Here is a 17,897-nt window from a genome sequence, read left to right as displayed (position 1 = left end):
TCTGCAACTAAGTGTACCAAATCCAGTACCCAGGTTAACACGTTTGTAATCGTGCTCTTCTCTTGTATTGCTTTCAACTGTCCCTGATTTCCAGCTGTATGTTGATTCCTAACCCCTTTATTGACCTACAAAATAGTACATTGTTAGATTCCAAATGACTAGTATTAACGTGTACTGTTGTTGATATTCAACCCACAATATTTTGCCCGGAGGGAGTTAGATAAATTGCAGGGTTATACGTTTACTTTACTTTGTCATTCTGTAGATCTAATATCAAATCCTGGTGTGCAAATCATGCACTTTGTATATAGTACTATTGCATTTTGTATTGTGCCAGTGACCCATGATAATGATTTTGGAAATGCACACAGATAAATGGAGAGAGATGCGTATAGGATGGATCCATTTGCTTTTAATCATAGGTTCATAGGTTCATACTAGGCTATCTGTCCTAGGGCATTTATAAGCCTAGCCAGAGTATGTTTGGCTTTCGCCACCCATTTTAAATTAATTTTGCTATGCCCTTTTTCGAGGTTAAACTCTTTCCAGTGGTGAGAATCAAACCATGCACCTTATGGTTGAAAGGCATACACCTTAACCACTGTACCATTGAGCCTTTCAGGTCCTTTTTAAGCCTAGCCATGCATCCCTGGAAACGAATACAATCAGGTGGGTTGCAAACTAGCTCAATGATAGGAGACTCCCACCTCCCTCAGCAGGCCAGTAAGTAACGAGTGGTGTTCCACAAGGTTCGGGTCTGGGGGCCCTACCATTCAGAATATAAGTACAGGCTAAAACAAAAAGGTTTGTGGCAGACTATGAATGGGAAGCAATCAGAGTCCCCTAATGATGTCAATATCCTGCAGGAGGGATTTACACTGACCGACTAGTGCCAAAGTCAGACTCAAATTTGATGCACAAAAATGCATCATCATAGCTTTTGGCAAATGCAATGTCCCTGCAGATTACCACATTAACAAACTATACATACAAAATCACTGCTGAGACCTAAACACGCAGGTGGACAAGCTTACGTTTGATCACTACATCTCTACAATGGTAAGAAGGGCATTCTACGTTACTCACTTCATAATACTGCCTCCGGAAAGGGGGAAAAAATTAATCCCTTGTACTTTTCCCTCACTCAAACAACTGAATAAAATATTCCCTTTGGTATATACCTTTCCAGACATCTGCAGCAACTGGAGAGACCACAGAGGTTTCTCACAAAGAAACTTTAGGGTCTTCAGCACGTTCTACTTGGAGAAACTCAAATCAATCACTTTACTCTGTTTCATACAGAGGACTCAGAAGGGATATGTGCCTTGCACATAAAGCAAACCCAGACCCTGCTTTACTAGAAATACTGCACATTTGCAAGTCCAATGGTAAGAGTGTCACCCACCCTAAAGACCTTAACCTGGTATGTGACATCAATAGCAATTGCGGAGACACAGATTTGTGTCTCAGAAGTTGTCCCATTTCTGGAATAGGCTTTCAATTCACAACTAAGTCACTTGTTGACCCTATTTTAAGTGAAATTTGGACTACTGGATGGGCGGCAGTAACTTCAGAAGGGAAACGGGTGGAATCCCTGGTGTGGAGAGGGGTAACTGCAGAATTTAGTGCTGGCTCAAAACTGGCACTCCAGGGAGCAGGGCTTCAACTTGGCTAGGTTTAATAACTGCCCTAGTGTCATTGGCACAGTAATTGCCTAGGAACCTATGAAAATAAAGTTGGTAACACAAATGGTTATGATGGAATACATGAACCAAACCACCTCATCCAGTTTCCCAAGTGTGCATACCATATCTTGTGATACTGACACCCCAACCCCATATAAAAATGAGAAAAAAGTGGGGTTGATAATGCTACCCAAGAAATACACAATATTCTTTAAGTTATCCACCCCTGGCATATCAACAGCACACTACTAAGAGTTGATCGAGTAGTCAGGGATCTGGGGGCACATGTAGACAGTAGTACAGCCTTTGACCATCACCTGTCTACAGTAGTGAGAAAATCATTCTATGTTGAGCGACTTAAGTATGGCAGCTAGGTCCAAGAAAGTCACCGTTCCACTACATTTAACATTCAGACCCATCACAAGAGTCCCAAGGCCACCTTTAGTATGTACCCAACCATGCACATCCAAAGATTGTATTGCTTACAAATGCTCCTCACCAAAAGAAAACATGTAAACAGTCTATCCTATGCAGACCGACTCAAAGCCCTATCCCTGTACTCTGTTACAGGCCATTGAGGGAACATGTATGCCTGGCATACAAGGAATTGTTAAGACACCACCCTACTGGACTTCCAGCAGATCTGCAAAATAAACAAGCCAGAAGCACCCTAAAGACACAAATCTTGCCAGTTGGAATCGAGAGTTTGGGGGGCAACCTAAAATCCATTGGGGCAAATGCCCCCTCCACAACACACCACAAAAGGGCATAAAGAAATTTAAGATACGTGAAGCAAGGGGTTAGCAACCCCCTGCTGGATGTGAGTCGTTTCTTGCATTGACATCAACCCAGTAATCACCATTATACAGTTTAACCTTTTTAAACGTTTTCAAGTAGTAAAACAATTAGAACAATAATTAAAAAAAGTGTCACACTTGACTGAAAGCCCCATCAGGGTGTCAAGTCAGCACACCCACACCTGTGCAAAGTACAACTGTGTCTTAATATAAACAATTGTCATAGAACCTGCTGGAGAGAAGTGTGTGTATCCCAGAGAATACTCTTTCATTGGAGCAGGCACCCCATCCCTGTGAAGCAGAGGTCCCCCCTAAACAACTTCAACCACTGGCTGAGGAACAGGAAATTCATTACTGGTGCATTAACCCCTACTCTAATGGTCATACCTCCCAACTGTCCCTGCCCGACTCAATTTTTAGTTCTGTCCCTCTTAATCCATCCTAAAACTAGTGATTTTTGGAGGAAAGGGTGAACTACAATTAAATCAATAGGGACAATAGTCAAGAGTTACACTCGTATTTTACTTCAGAAAAGAGTATATAAATTCTTATGCTCCAATAACATCAATGTCTCAAGTTAACAGCATTAACATTTTAAAATTGTCCCAGATTTTTTTTCTTGATTTTGTCCCCGATTGGTTGAGAACTATGGTAGTGGTCACAGCCTGGAAATTGTTTAATGCTTACACATACCAAGAGTACGAGAATTTGACAGAGTTGGGATGCTTGATAAAGTTTAAAAAGGCCCCAATGGTCATTAGCCTAGTAAAAAAAAGGGGGGATCGCAACAAGCACGGCACCACTTTCACCGAAAACCAATTCCGCTACATTATTCTTTAAGGCACTACAGGGCAAAGAGCAGCTAGAAGATATTCTTATAAAATTATTCAATACACCATCAAAAACCAAGTAACAGACTGAAGCCAGATGCCCAGTTTGCAATGCAAGCTGGACCCTGCGGACTGTGAGCAGCATCAAATTTGTTGGAGCTCAGCAGCAGACTGGCAACGGGCCAAAACGCATAAAACAGCAAGATGCTCGAACAGGTTAAAGTAAAGTAAAGAGCCCTGGACTGGTGCTCCCGACCTATGCGCTTGAAGAAACTGCGTTCTTACGAGTGGCCTAATGAAACTTTTGGGGGACCTTCCTACGACATGGTTAAGGCATGTGCTTCTGAAGAACTATTAAGATAATAGTCTGATTTGATCCAACTGTGACACTTTGGATCAGATGAACAGCTTTTCAGAGTCCTAATTACACATACTTGGGAACTCAATCGACAGCATACTAATGTAATGTATAAAAATAAACTACAAATATTTACATAATATGCTTAAAAGACTTCCAGAAATATTCCGAAAAGATGAATCCCCTGCACAGCATGTGACCAAGCACACTACAGACTATAGTGTTTAATCATTTTTACCTTTATACAAACGTAAAGATGACTATACAGGACAACAAAAATAATATTCCAGTTTATGTGACACACACACACACACACTCACGCTCTACCTGAGGTATTCCGTTTTGGGTCCCATCTTCCGTTCCCGCTCTCAAACCTCTAAATCATCGCATGAGCGACAGCGATGATGTCAGCACACCCGCCCGTGACTGTGCTGTTAGCACAGACTTCTTAAAGAAGAATGCACTATCTTCTTAAAGAAGAACGCACCTATAAAAAAAAAACTTTTTTGGAAATTATCTAGTCAGCCGATTCCAGGGGGGTGCAAGTGCACCCCCTTGCACCTGCCTGCGGGCGCCCTTGATCAGGAGGTATGCCTGGCTGAGGGAACAACCCCTCTCTGAGCATGTTAAAGCAGAGATCATTGATGCTACCCCTTTGAAAAGGAGTTCCACTTTGGAACCCCAGCTGAAAGAGTCTAAGAAACTAGATGAAAAGACAAACATCAGGTCAAGTACTTTATGCATGCCCCAGAACATAGGTTTTATCAGAACCTGCCTGAATAAAACCTGGTCTTTTCCAGCCTGACCAAAGAGGACAAAAGGAAAGTATCCTAGAAAGTGTCAAACTACCTCCTAGAGCAAGGCCTGGAGGAGCCCAGACCCAGTGATCCAGCAGAAAGTAGCTCTAACTCAGCTGAGCACCTCCATGGCCCCCAGAGAAAATCCCACCCAGTCACCAACAGAAAGGATAGGATGAAGGTTGTTCCCTTTCCTCCCCAAATGGTTTCCAATCTCCCCAGACAAATGGGTAGTAAATCTGATAAGGTCAGGCCACACCAAGAAAGCAAGGGTTTTGGACATTCCTCCCATGCCAAAAGACCAACAAAAGTCTGTGCAGACTCAAGTACATAAACCTCTGGTATAACTTTGTAGAGAGAGTACCAACAGAAGAAAGATAATTCTAGTTTAAAGTCTTCCTGGTTCCAAGAAAAGAAGGGACTTGGAGACCTATTTTGGACCTTTACAGACTAGACATATTTCTGCTTGCCTCAAAATTTAAAATGCTTAGCTTGCTAAAATTTTCTCCATTGATCATGGGCTTAAAGGATGCCTATCTTCCCATTCCTATAGCTCAGGAGCTCAGGTGGTTCCTTCTGTTCTAGGCAGAGCTCACTTCCAGTTTTATGCCTTGTTCTTTGGCTTTTCCACTAGGGAGAGTCTTCCAAATATCTGGCTCCAGTGACTGTATTCTGCAAGACAAAAGGGACATCCACATTTACCCATATATGGATGATTGCCTAATCTAGGCATCATCACCTCAAGAGATGTAGGCACCTCGACAGCTAACCATGGATTGCTTCTCCAAGTTGGGGGTTTCAGTAAACCTGCAGAAGTCAGATCTTCTGCTGTCCATCATGGCAACATTTCTAGGAGTGCATCTGGACTCAACATCTTATCTACCACAGGAAAAAGTCCTTTTTCTGACCCTTTAATTTAGGAAAATGTATGAACAAGAAACTATTTCAGCCAGGGATATCCTGAAGCCCCTAGGTTTCATGGCATTCTGCATTCTCATTGGCCCCTAGTAGAACTGCATATGAAGAAACTGTAATGTAATTTAAAAATAAAAAAAAATCTGGTGCCAGCATCAGCATCCCCTTCAAACTCTTATTTCCTTGCTTCCCTACATAAGAAGGGAGCTCCTGGGATGGTGGAACCCATCTAGGCTGACCAGGGAGTCCCCTTTCATTTGGAGACACGCACTCAGATTCTTACAACAAATGCTTTAGCTCTCACCAATAGATTTTGGGGGGGTAGATGTGGGGCGGAGGGCAGGCATTCAGGAAAGAAAAAGGTCTGGAGCACTTGGAAAAGTAAACTGGTATGCAATCATATCAATGTCAAAGAAATGATGGGTGTTCTAAAGGCTCTGTCAGCTTTTACAACCTATTGAAAACCAGAGCCTCTTTTCTTAAGTACAGACAACACCGCAGTAATGTTGTATATGAGCAAGCAGGAAGTCACCCACTCATATTACTTGTGCAGACAAGCCATGCAAATTTGGGAACTGGTACAGTAGATAGGTCTCACCTTCTTGGCCCATTACCTTCCAGGGAAATTGATCAGCATAGCTTGTGCAGAATATATGTGGACTCAGTTGAGTGGATATTAAAAAGGGAGGTATTCTTTTAAGAACAAGCAGGACCATAATTCACAAGGGCTCCATAGAAGTGACAGTGGAGGATAGAAGACTTCTTCCCATGGACAAGTTTATTTCTGTATGCTTTTCCTCCTCTATCATTATTCCCAGGGTACTGTAAAAGATAAAGTAGGTTTGACAGAGGATGATACTAGAGATGCCTCCTTTGATCCACACAGCACTGGTTTTCTTCTACCAAGCATTGCCAAAGAGACCCCATGGATGTTCCAAGAAATTGACTTGCTCCATCAAAACAAGGGTCCACAGTACACCCCCACCTGAACACACTGAAGCTGGAAGAGTGGATGATTTAGTAATTGTCTCCTCCAGACATTTATTTTCAGAGGGCATCACATTTATTCAAAAAGAGGCTAGAACACCTAGCACCAGGAAATATTTTGTCTAAATGATCACGTTTTTCTTATTTGTGCCTTAACATTGAGCCAGGCTGCCCTTGGTCCTTACCTACCTTTCTGAGCTCTACAAAAAAAAGGTTTGTCTTATGCCTCCATTAAAATAGATTATTCAGTTGTCTCCAAATATTTAGTTCTGGACCCCTTGTATTTTCTCACCCACCTATGAAACAGTTCCTAAAAGGGCTTCAGCACCTGACACTGCCAACAAAGGAATCAACACCCCATTGGGATCTCAAATTTGAGCAGTAAAAATGTCCTTCCCTCTTTGAACCTGTTGCTTCAGCTGACATGAAGATATCCACCTGGAAGACAGCCCTTCTAGTAACACTTCTGTTAAATGTATCTCTAAATGTCAAGCTTCAATGTGTAAGGAGCCTTTGTGATCTTCTTCAAGGACAGAGTCTCCACACTAGTCCCTCCTTTATGCCTAAAGTGGTGTTTCAGCTTTCCCTAAAGCAATCCATAAATATTCCTGTTTTCTTTCCATTCCCACAAAATAAAGGTGAAAGGCTGCTGCATTCCTTCTGTGAGCACAGGCGGCTCATTTTTTACATATATAAAATCAAGCCAGCTGTTTGTGTCCTTTGCAAAATGGAAAGGAAAACCTGCGAGCAAACAGATGATATACAAATAGATTGCAACTTATTCCTACCATCATAAAAAGCCAGTAATACATAGGGTCGGGACTTGTTCCATTACAGCAACTGCTCCTTCCATTGTCTTTCTCAGGGGAGTTTCCACTCACAGTATACTAGAGGCAGCTATTTTTACTTCTATGCTCACTTTCTTCCAGAGACTAATTGAATAGCTACATCCAGGACCACATCTGTTTTTGCTTCAGCCATCCTCCAAGGTTTGATTTCCCCTGAATCAGCTTCTGGCCAACTTCCCAACTCACTTTAGATCTGGAAATCTTCCTAAGAGTTCCTACTGCAACAGTGAACTATGAAGGACATTGTACAGTTATGTTAGGTACTTCCCATACGTGTAGATGGTACTGTAAGATAAGGACTCAAATATAGTTTTGTCAAAAGAAATCCCACAAATTCAATATTCTCTTTACAAACATTAAAAAAGGCCTATATCTTAATTTTATATGTCACATTTTACATGCAGTTTCAATAGAAAGGAATGTTTCCGTGAAGGATACAAATGAGCTCAGTGCCAAAGCACTGATAAGGATGAGGCATGCTAACAAAATGTGTGGAACATTTGGTACAAAAATGGATCTATCAAAAAATGGATGGAGCTACCTGCAATTACATCTTATTCATATGATTCAATGCTTGGAAACCAAGGTAAAGGAGCCAAGAAAACTTGTAGGAAATTTACAGAGTTGTAGTATTAAGAGACAGAGATTTTCAAGATAGAAGTCAGTTCAGATAGTCAGAAGATTGAGTACAGAAGTTCAAATGTACAGTAGTTTAGATTTTCTGAATCAGTTCAGAAGTCCAGAAACAACAGTTTGTCTTAATTCTGCCATTAGAGAGGAAAGGAACAATTCTGATTTCAGAGTTTCAAAGGACAGTATAATTCATTCTTTAGCGCTACAACAGTCTGAGTATTCAGTTTGCAATTTTTAGCTACCTTTGGGTTCATTTCATCAGCTCTGTTATTTGAGACTGTTTCTGTGACTTGTTCGGATCATTTTGGATTATATCTACTTCCGTTGTAGGCTGTTAGTACATAATAAACCACCTTAATCAAACCACTAATGAGTAAAGACTTTTATTCTGAAAAAGTACAAGAAGATTTGGCAGGTAAAGGATAAGATCAGATATTTGGCACTTAGTACAGCTCCAGGTAATACAATTAAAAATAACTAGTTCAGTTTTAACAGGCACTGTGACAATGAAGCTACTCAATTTCTTCCCTCTTACCCCCATTCTTCTGCATTCTTAGAGTTAAGGTGAATACCCTTCTCCTCACTGTCCTTCTGACAGCCTGGGTTAGGTCCTTCTTAACTTCATTGTTGCAATCTGGAGACAGATATAGGCAGGTTGTGCTCCAGCCAACTAGAAGAGAATATGAGTTCAAATTCTGAAAAGTACAATAAGATTTGGCACATAAAGGAGAGTGTGAGATATTTGGCACTTGTTTAGTATAGCTTCAGTTAATAAAATGAAAGGCAGCTAGTTCAGTTTAAAAAAAAATGGCCCAACATGACTGGGGGTGGGTGGGCAATATTGATGGTTAAAGTGAGCCCCAAAACTCCACAGCAACCCTGCAAATCTACAGTTGTTAATGAGCAGATAAATTACATGTTTAAAGGACAGCAGTGTTCTTTAAGAACATTACTTTAGTAAAAATCTACAGTAAAGTGTTGAAAAAACTTCAGAATCTCCAAGAAAGATGACAGACTATCAAGTTACAAGTGTGATGTCGAAGCGGCAAAAGCCTCCTTACAAGAGGGAGTTTGAAGAAGTTGAGAGATGACTGGCCTTTGCCACAGCTCCCCTTTAACTCATTTTTATTACAATGAATTTTCTAGCTAAATCAAATAGTAATTCTCACAGAAGTTAAAAAAAATTCTACAGTAAAAGCCTCACTAAATGTAAATTTTATAGCTATGTCAGACAGTATATGCAAAACGATTTTAAAGACTTCTAAAGTAAAAGCACCTGTAAATATGTGGTTTAAACTTAAACATTGGGTGAAGCAGTCTAAAAATGTCATCCAGAAATTAATTAATTAATTTAGATGTAAATGTTACCAGTTCAGAAATTTCAAATATTTGCAGGCATAAAAATGTCAAGGAACAGAAGTAAGCTGTAATGAGTAATGTTAGGAAAATACTTCCTTATGCTCTGCAGTATAAATCAGGGTTTACAGAAAAAAACAGTATATTCAGTTTCTGGTATCAATATTGTTTCAGATTTAGCAAACAAGCAAACTGTAACAAAAAAGACGTTATGTTCTTACCATAATGTTCCATGTTTGTTGTCCTTTATCTCGCCTTCCTTCTTTCTGGTAGGGTTCAGAGCTGATCTCGGCTCCGACTCGACCACTTCTAAAGCTCAAAGAGTCCTTTACTGGCTCGAGGCTAACCCCTTATCCCAGCATGCTTAGCGGTAGCTACCCAGATCTCATTTGTGAGAACTAACCACTAGACAAGAGAATTATGAATTACCCAGTAAAGGAGGTAACTAAATAATACTACTTCCTTATACCAAAAATAACAGAACAACAATGGTGACAAGGACTATACCAAAAGCTGAAAGCAAAGGAAACTCAGCCAAATCAGCCAAAAGAAAGGGAAATTCCTTTCAATCATCCAGGATGGGGGAAGGAGGGAGGGATGCAAGAAGGAAGGCGAGATAAAGGACAACAAACATGGAATGTTATGGTAAGAACATAACTTCTTTATGTTATGTTGTCCATCTCGCCTTCCTTCTTTCTGGTTGGGACAGCGTCCCCAGCATCTAAATCCTGGGTGGTTCACTGGAAAAGAGACTTCAGAACCGTGGAACCAAAGGATGCCCTGTTCTGAGAAGCCATGCCCACTTTGTAACGAGTAATGAAGGTATGGGGAGTAGCCCATGTTGCTGCCGCACAAATAGTATCTAAAGGAAGCTTAGCTTGAAAGGCTGTGGAGGTAGCCAAGGACCTAGTAGAATGTCCCCTTACTTTTCCCAGGACTGACACATTCCGAGACTCATAAGCATAAGTAATAGTATTGGACAGCCATTTTGAAAGAGTCACTTTGGAAACTGGTGAGCCTTGCTTACTCTGAGAGAAGAATACAAACAGCTAATCTGATTTTCTGATGTCCGTGGTTCTTTGAAGATAAAATCTTAACTGCCTGTGGACATCCAACTGATGTAATTTATACTCTGCCTTATCGCCATAATTTGGAAAGAAAACTGGAAGTTCAACTGATTGATTCAAATTATACTCTGAACAGACTTTTGGTAAAAGGAAGGCTTAGTTCTAAGAGATACTCTATCCTTGTGAAAGATCATGTAAGGCGGGTGGATGGAAAGTGCCTGTAACTCGGAAACCCACCTAGCTGATGTAACAGCAATCAGGAAGAGGGTCTTCCATGGTAAGAACTTTAGAGGACAAGAAGCAGTTGGTTCAAAGGGAGGAAGGATCAGAGCAGCTAGTACTAAATTTAAATCCCAAGGATGGAAAGGTTCTCGGATAGGAGGCCTTAATAGAGTAGCACCTTTCAAAAAGGCCTTACATAGCTTATGGGACATGACATTAGAACCTAGAAGGCCCACATGAAAATTAGAAATAGCAGCCAGTTGAACACAAATCATAGCAGCCACTGCTCTTTTTTTGAAGGTTTCTGCCAGGAAGTCCAAGATTTTTGCAATTGGAGCTGTATAGGGATCAATGTTATTTTGCTCGGCACAGAAGGACACCCTCTTCCATTTACTAGCGTAACATTTCCTAGTAGTTGGTTTATGAGAAGAGACTAAAATATGTTGAACCATAGGTGAGATATTAGGAAGCTTGGCTAGGATCAGAAGTGGAGAAACCAAGCTGTCAGCTTGAGAGTTTGAATGGAGGGATGAAGAGCACCCAACTGATGTGTCAGGAGGTCTGGAACCAGGTCCAGAATCCAAGGCTCCTCTTGCAGGTAATGCCAAAGGAACGGGAACCATATCTGATGAGGCCAGTAAGGGGCAATGAGGATCAGCTTGCGACTCAGCAGCTTTGCTTTCTGAAGAACTTTTGGAATTAAAGGAAAGGGGGAAAAGTGTAAAGAATCCCAGGGGGCCAATTGTGGACCAGTGCATCTCTGGGTGACTGTCCTAGTGGGGGAACTAGGGCAAAGTAACTGCTGCATTTGTTGTTTAGGTGAGAGGCAAAAAGATTGCAGCATGGCTGGCCCCATCTGCGGAAGATCACATCCACCACATCTTGTTTCAGAGACCACTCATGGGGCATGAGAATTGCCCTGTTGTGCTTGTCCACTATCACATTGGACTTCCCTGGAATGTGCGTCACAACCAAAAAAAAACGCTGAGAGGAAATCTCTCATCACCATACTTGAAGGGCCTCTCGACACAAGGGGTAAGATTTGGTTCTGCCCTGTTTGTTGATGTACCACACTTGCCAAGAAAATTCCTGATCCTGTGGCTGGTCAACTATATTTTCCACACTGCTATATCTTGGTTGAATCTGCTGTCCTGCTTGCTGTGGGTTTGGAATTTTCTTGATGTACTGCACTACTGACATATTGCCCGTCTGAATTGCTATACAGCCCAAAAGAAGAGAGTTGTGAAGTGCTTGCAATGCTAATAACACTGCTCTCATCTCTAGGACATTGATTTGCAAATGGTACCCGTGAAGTTGCCAAGTTCCTTGGACTGTCTGTCCCAGATAATGCCCCCCAACCCTATCTGGGAAGCATCCGTGGTAACTGTGATTACCAGATGAGGGGCTACAATGGGTCAGCCTAGAGTGACTAGGGGAGAGTGGAGCCACCACTGTAGATCTTTCTTGCAAGCATCCGTGATTAAGATCATGTGTGACATTGGTAAATCCTGATACGACCACTGAGTGAAGAGGAGCCATTGCAAAATCCTCATGTGGTAATGAGCTAACGGAACTAGAATAATGGCAGCTGCCATCAAACCCAAGACCTTTAGTACTAACTGAGCCTGAACCTTTGACTTTGACAAAAGGAGAGAGAGTTGACCTTGAATGGCAAGCACCCTTTCTTGTGGAAGCTTGGCTATCATGTCTCTTGTATTTAGTTGAGCGGCTATGAAAGTAATACACTGAGAGGGTAACAAGGCAGATTTCTCATAATTTATTGTGATTCCTAGGCATGCACAAGTGTGAATCATGTGGTTCCTGGCCTTTAAGAGATGATGCTCAGTGGTGGCAGTGAGGAGCCAGTCGTCTAGATAAGGAAACACCTGGAATCCCAAACGTCTCAGGTGAACCATCACTACTGCCATGCATTTGGTGAACACCCTGGGGGCTGCAGTGAGACCAAAGGGCAGAGCTCTGAACTGGTAATAACTGGCTCCCAGACAGAAGTGTAAATGTCTCCTGGACTGCCTGTCCATTTTTATATGGTAGTATGTGTCCAATCTATAGAGCACATCCAATCGTCCTGACCCAAAAAGGGTAGAATGGACTGCAGTGTCACCATCCGGAACTTGGTCTTCTCTACTGACCTGTTTAATTTGCTGAGATCCAAGATAGTTCTCCAGTCCCCTGTCTTCTTTGGAACTAAAAAGAACCTTGAGTAAGTTCCGAATTCTATCTGGTCTGCGGGGACTTCCTGAATGGCTCTTTTTTGCAGCAAAGTTTTTACTTCAAAGCCTGGTTGATCCCAAAGATTGGGTGGAACATCTGGGATTGATGGTTTTTGACTTCTTGGGGTGTTTGGGAGAAGTAAATTTTGTAATCCCTGGATATTATGCACCTTACCCATGCGTCTTCTGTTATATCTTGCCAGGCTCTTGGGTACAGTGATATTCTGCCCCTGACTACCTCCAGAAGTGGGCAGCTAGGCAATCCTTCAGGGATTCTGAAAGGGCCTTGCAGAGAACATATCCCTGTCACCCATTTGCAGACCCCCCCTGCTGCGAGGTTGGCGTCTCCCGTTATTATTTCCCCTCTGACTCTGGGGGAATTATCTCCACGAGTGTTTGGCGATGCTCCTTGGGATTTACGGAACCACATTTTGCCACTCTTTTGGCCTTTGGGATAAGGCTGGGATGGAGTGGAAAAACAGACCCCTATGGCAGAGAGAGTTTTGTCATCTCGTTCAATCCTGGTAAGAGTCTCTCAAACTTGAGGCCCGAAAAAGGCCAAGCCATCAAAGCGGGCATTCGAAAAGGATGACTTGAAGGGCTCTGCAAATTGAGAAAGGTGCATCCAGGAATGCCTGCGAAGAGCCACTCCTGTGCCTGCAGCCTTACTTGCTCCATCTGCTGCATAAGAAATCAGGTGCATGGAGGAGTTAACAATGGAGGTAGCTGGTTAGCCGACTTGGAAGCCGCTCCCTCAGATGAAGGATCCTGGAGGATATCTCCCAGCTCTTTAAGGAGATCCTTCTGAAGTCTTGTGAAATGTGTCAAATAGTTCAGCGACCAAACAGTAAAGGCCACTGAAGAGAAAACACACTTCTCATATCTATCTATGGCTCTAGACTCCTTGTTTGGTGGATGGACAGAAGAGGAAGTCTCTGCGAGTTCCTTCTTGGTGATGGCTGTTGCCACCACCATACTATCAACTGTAATGCCTTTAGAGAGAAAGGTCTTGTCCTCTGGTGCAGTCATGAATTTGTTAGGCCTTCTCGGAATGGGCTCCATGGTCTCTGGAACACTCCACACCTTTCGACTCACTACAGACAAAAGTGGGTCGAAAGGCAGAGACACCCAGGAGGTGAAAGGTCGGGAACCAAATGCATCCAGGTACATGGATTCATCCTCAGAAGGGGCAAGGGACTTCCAGTTCCCCCTCTGCCTAAGGATCTCCAGGATGTCTGAGAATGAGACTGTGGGGACCCTTCTGTGTCATCCAAGTCTGTGTCAGAGGCATGCTCAGGGGAGGTCTCGGAAGAAGTGGGGTTGCCCTGTGGGGCATCCTGAGGCATTGGCATTGAGACAGAGAGAAGGATCCGAGGCAGACACAGGTATCGATGGGGACAGAGCCAATGGAACCAAGTGTGGGGCTGTCTTGGTGGACAGCACACTCCTCATCACCTTGAAGGTGTCTCGGTTCAAAATAGAGGGAGGCTCCGGCTCAGAGAAGCATGGAGACCTCCTCCGCACCAAAGGCAAAGGATCCGAGGCAGATGTGGGTGCCAAACTCACCTGCGCCGAGGCTCTGAGAGGGACAGCGGGGTCGGACAAGAGTCCGATGCCACTTCCCCCCTCAAAGCCAACGAGACAGTCTCGGCACCCAGACCCCTCGACAGAGCGGACTGTCGAGGTTGAAGCAAATGTTAGAACCAACAAGGCAAGGGTTGTCGGAACCGATGGTTCCACCACTACTACTTCCATGCACTCCGGCTCCAAATTGGATGCAGTCGGAGGAGGAATAGAGAGAGGGATTGGTTCGGATAATGGCGCCACTTCCTTCTGGGCTGGGCCCGAAAACAATTGAGCAAATACCTGTGTCTTGAGCAGCCTCTTCGCCACTCTCTTCACATCATCATCCAATAAACTTCTGGATGACTGAGAGGAGTGAGCCAAGAACCGGTGACTACCTGCCACTGATTGCAGAAGTGGAGACTGAAGCACAGATCTCACCGGGTCCAAAGAAGGAGATCTTGATCTCTTTTGAGTCCAGGATGACTCTGAAGCCACAGATGGAGCCGCCGGAGAAAAAAGACTCTTTGGAGCCAACAATCCACTCTGAAGGATCAAAAGATTTGGACTTTGACGGCACCGAAGGTGGAGCCAATGAAGATGCAATTTTGTCATTGGGTTTTTTTGAAGGCTGAATATCTGATGCAACTTCAACTTGAGGTTTTAATAACCCTCTCAGTATAAGATTGTTGTGCCTCCCCTGCAAAACCCATGCACTAAAGGCATGGCAAACAGAGCATGAGTCCTGCAGGTGGACAGCACCTTAACAATAAACACAACTCATGTGCCTGTCCGTAAGGGGCATTTTTTGGCAACATGAGTCACATTTTTTAAAACCTGACTGCTTAGTAGGTTCTTTAGACATTATAAACACAAAAAGGTAACAACAAGAAAGAGTGTTTTTTTTTTTTTTTTTTGAAGAAAGAAAAGAGGGGAAGAAAAGGAGGGGGTAGCTCCTAAGTTAAACCGCTACTGCTCCCAAAGGAAGAAAGCCTCTAACTAAAACGGTTTCTCCCTAGTAGCAAAGAGGAATGAAGGGAGAAGACAACAACCCTCACGAAAAAAATGGCCCACAGATAAAGGCCTGAGAGAAATGACGGCCTAAAAACTGCAAAAAAACACAGTAACGAGGATAGGGGTGATAAAGCAGAGAAAACTCTAAACTCTAAGGAAATTAAGCCTAAACAAATAACAATTTTAACAGAAAAAGTTTACTACTTAGCCTGAGCCAGCAGAAGACAATCTTGATGCTACAAGTGGCAAACGAGATCTGGGTAGCTACCACTAAGCATGCTGGGATAAGGGGTTAGAGCTTTGAGCCAGTAAGGACTCTTTGAGCTTTAGAAGTGGCCGAGTCGGAGCCGAGATCGGCTCTGAACCCTACCAGAAAGAAGGAAGGTGAGATGGGCAACATAACATTTATAGTTTACAGTCTCCAGAAATCAGTGCAAGTGCTAAAGCACATGTATTTTGGAATGCAGAGTTACATTACAGTATTATCAAGACAGGTCAGCCTGATGTAAACACAGCCAATGTACCTGACATGCAGATTTCAGGACAGAACACAGAACAGACATTTTCAGTGTCCGAAAGTAAGTATTATCAGTAACAATGTTCAGAATGTAATAAATTCTAATTTATTGTTTTCAAAAGCCAGTGCAAATAATTCTCTGAGGGAGATCAGTGTGCAGAGATTAACCAGAGTGCAAAAACTGATAGCAATCCTGCAGAAACAGATCAGTCTAATATAGAAAGCAGTAATTCTGCAGAAAGAGATCAGTCTGATAAACACCAGTGTAAATAATATACAGACTTCAGGATAAAATAAAGAAAAAATGCATACCATAGCTCAATTCAATGTTGTTACTAGTTCTATAGAAAAGGATTTTCAGAATATCTATAGGTTCATAGGTTTATACTAGGATAATGTCCACTAAGGTCTTTACAAGCCTAGCTATGCAACCCAATCCAGTTTTGTCCCCATGTTCCTTGGACACCTATATGGTGGGGTATGTTAGTAAGGAGCTAGCTAAGTGTTATGTGAGAGGGATATATTAGTTGGGGATTAATTTACTTACTGTCTGCCTCTGTCCATCAGAGACATGGGGGCCAGACTGAGAGTGAATTTGTCCCATCCAGTTATCACAGTTTTGTCTGAACAGGGTCAGGCATACCTTTCAACTGCAGATTTTTGCAGAATGTCCAGATTTTTGTGTTCCTCATAAAATGTGTGGCTTTCTGGCAAATCATTGAGGATTGAATTCAATAAATAATACTAAATAAATTCAGACATTTGAGTTTCAGACTTCATATCCTTCAAAAATACATAATAAGGCAAAACCTGTTATTCTAGTAATTTTCTAAGTTTACAGAAGCAATAATTAAAATCTGTCCCTATTTTTGGGCCTTTGCCCCCCCCCCCCCATTATTTCTGGCTTTGTCTAGATTTCTTGCACTGAGACTTTGAGAGGTATGAGGTCAGGGATGAACTCTGTTTGATGTAGACAGGGAACTTATTCTGTAACACAGGGATCCTTTGAGACATATGCCTGTCCCTCTAGCATGTTCTATTTATGTCATAGGATAAAGTGTTTCTGGTGCTGTTTGTTTTGCAGATGTGCAAGAGGTCCATCAGAGCTGGATTTTATGATGGCTTATATGCCAGGCCTGTAGGAGACTGAATACACAGATATGGCCTTAAAGCAATCTGTGTAGGACAGGGTATTCATACCTTGGATTCTCCTGGTGAAGAACCTTTGAGGACATTTCAACTGTTGCAAGTGCTAGGTTAGGTACATGCCAAAGGGGGGACTGTACTCAATGGTAGCTCTGATAAGGGCTGTGTAGAAGGGTACTATAAATTCCTTGGACCTTCATGCCATAACCTTGTTTGTGAGATGAGTAACATTGGATGACTTTTTTTTCTGTCTTAGCTATGTGTTGGTTGAAGGTCAGATTACTGTCTGCATATGTTCCCAGATACTAACTATCAGGTCAACTCTTAGGGGGGTATTTTATCGATGAAAAAATTAGCTTGGGTGGACGATTTCCCAAAGGACACCATATTGCATTTGTTTGTCAAGTTTTAATCCATGGCTTTGACATCAGTCATTTGTGTTAAAATTTCTGGTAAGTTGTTGGTGTTCAATGACAGCTCCCAAGTTACAGTCATTTGCAAACTTGGTGAGCCAGAGACTTGTGACATTAGTCTTGACTTGCAAGAAGTAGATGCCAAATAGGTGTGGGCTCAACATGGAGCCCTGGGGTACTCTGTTGGTAACCAGTCTCCTGGTGGAGGTGGTTTCACCGATCCTGACTTCTTGGGTCCTATCTATGAACCAGCTAGTAATCCAACGAATTATGTAGGGATTCATGCTTAGTTCTGAGAGTTTATCAACAATACCAGAATGGGGTATTGTATCACATCTTGGCCAGGTTAAGGTAGGCAGTATGCACCATTCTCCCCTCATCCATATCTTTGGTGATCCCCTTGATGAAGTCCAACAGATTATGTAGGCAAGACATTCCCTTAACAAAGCCAAACTGGGATGGATTCAGTGTCTGTAGGATTCCAATGTCCTTGCTGATCATTTCCATGACAATTCGTT

The sequence above is a fragment of the Protopterus annectens genome, chromosome 8.part0, assembly GCF_019279795.1.
Source record: "Protopterus annectens isolate FY-2018-M chromosome 8.part0, PAN1.0, whole genome shotgun sequence".
Lineage (NCBI taxonomy): Eukaryota > Metazoa > Chordata > Ceratodontiformes > Protopteridae > Protopterus > Protopterus annectens.
Note: the sequence above shows the minus strand (reverse complement) of the source record.